Here is a 2,030-nt window from a genome sequence, read left to right as displayed (position 1 = left end):
CCCCCCTTCCTTGAGTCGCTGACTGCAGCCCCCTCTCCCTAGCCCGTATGAAAAAGCAGGTCGACGTCTGTGCTTTCAGAGGTTGCACTTTGTAAAAATTGTTTTGACCTCGTACCGACCCTGTTCAAAATCTGGGCGCCACCAGACAAAGCTTTCCTGACCCGAATCACATTTGAAGTTGGGAACTCAGAGCGGTAGCCAGAGGGCCCCCCATGTTGATCCAGTGCTACACGGAGAAAAATACTTTGGCTGCTGTCACGGTTCTACGACGGTTCATATAATTTTTTCACACAATGTCCTTTTGCCCAATAACATTTGACATAACACCTTTAACACAATTTTTTAAACATAAATACCGTTTCACATAAGTTTCCTTTTTACATATAGTACTGTTTTGCTTACATTTCTTTTTACATTTTCCTCTGTGTGTGAACCCATTTATTCTGGCAGGCCCCCTCGAATTTTTTCTGTCTTCGGCTCGCTCTTCTGCCTTTAAAAAGCTGTTGAGTGGGCTTATACAATAGACCCAGAAAACACAGTTTTGTCAAAATGACATCACGTGATGTCAGTTTCAAAATCTTGTCATTTCGGTGTCTTGATTTGACGTCATTTTGATATTACATGCCGTTACGTGATGTCAAATTGACGTAAAAGCAGGCCACCAAAATGACAAAATTTTGACACTGACATCACGTGATATCACTTGACAAAACCATTTTCTCTGGGACCGGGTGTCTGAATGTCGAACTTAGTGATTTGAGCGTGTCTTATGGGTCACACGTGGGCACGGAAAAGCCTTGTGCAAATCCTGGCCCACTATTCTAAGTGGGTGAAATGAGCTTTGTACCGGGTGTAACTGTGAATGCGCAGCAGTGTTGCGGGTTTGCCAACCCAATTCACCCGTAAGGCACCACGGCCCCTGCAGCTCTGACAGGTATAATCGCGCAACAACTTTATATATCCCAAATCTAAATTATGTGTAAAAAACGTATGCAAAACGACACTTCAGACGAAACTGAAACTGTGTCAAAGTGCCCTCTAGACAAAACGGAAATAATGTGAAAAAAAATATGTGAACTGGGTTGTAAGAAATATCATTAGGTATAAAACCATTGTGTGAAAAAAATTATGTGAACCGTCGTGTTACCGCTGTCACTAAAATGGTGTTCTATCTGCCCCCTTAGTCATAACCATAGAACGTTCTATCGTGCTGGCTGGAGTGTTTGGTTTGAGCGTCTGAACGCTCAGCCAGCACGATAGAACGTTCTATGGTTATGACTAAGGGGGCAGTTAGAACACCATTTTAGTGACAGCAACCAAACTTTTTCGGCCGTGGTGACCAAACATTTTTCTCAGTGTACGCCCTACTGGTGCGCCTAGGACCGACAGGGCAGTGGTCTCACCTGACCCGTTCCCCGTCGTTCCTAGTTCCTAGGCGCACCAGCCGAGCGCAGTTGGGGATCAACATGGTCGTCTCTCTCGCCGTCGTTTCGAGTTCCCAACTTAAAATGTGATCCGGGCCAGCAAAGCGTTGTCTGGTGGCGCCCAGATTTTGCACACTGTTTCTACAAGTTCCATACAATTTTTAGAGGGTGCAACCTCGATTACAATTTTTTTTTTTTTTTGTTGATACAGGCTACCTCTCCCGCACCAGTGGTTTCGTCTGCGCTAAGTCACCGCAGGCAGGGGAGGGGGAGTGCTAGTGAGTGCCCATTTGTGCACCCCAAGAACTAAAACTGTGCATTGTACTCGATTTTACTTTGAAATTTTACACACTCGTGCCTTTATGTGTACCAATGTTGTTCACACATTTGGGTGTCCGGTGTAAAGCTACGTAGGGTTATGTACATGCCCGTGCACATGCTTAACACAAGCGGAGTACAGAAAGAGTACACTTGGAGTACACTGTGTACTGTAACCCTCTGCGACAGAGTAGTACACACACAAGTTGCCGACCCAACGGCCTCCGCCACGGGTGAGGTTGATCTATCCAGCTGCAGGCGCGGTTTTATAGCGGAGCGCCCCCCCCC

Source organism: Frankliniella occidentalis, unplaced genomic scaffold, assembly GCF_000697945.3.
Source record: "Frankliniella occidentalis isolate FOCC.00 unplaced genomic scaffold, Focc_3.1 Scaffold121, whole genome shotgun sequence".
Classification (NCBI taxonomy): domain Eukaryota; kingdom Metazoa; phylum Arthropoda; class Insecta; order Thysanoptera; family Thripidae; genus Frankliniella; species Frankliniella occidentalis.
The sequence above is the reverse complement of the archived record's forward strand: the minus strand, read 5'-3'. Positions refer to the sequence as shown.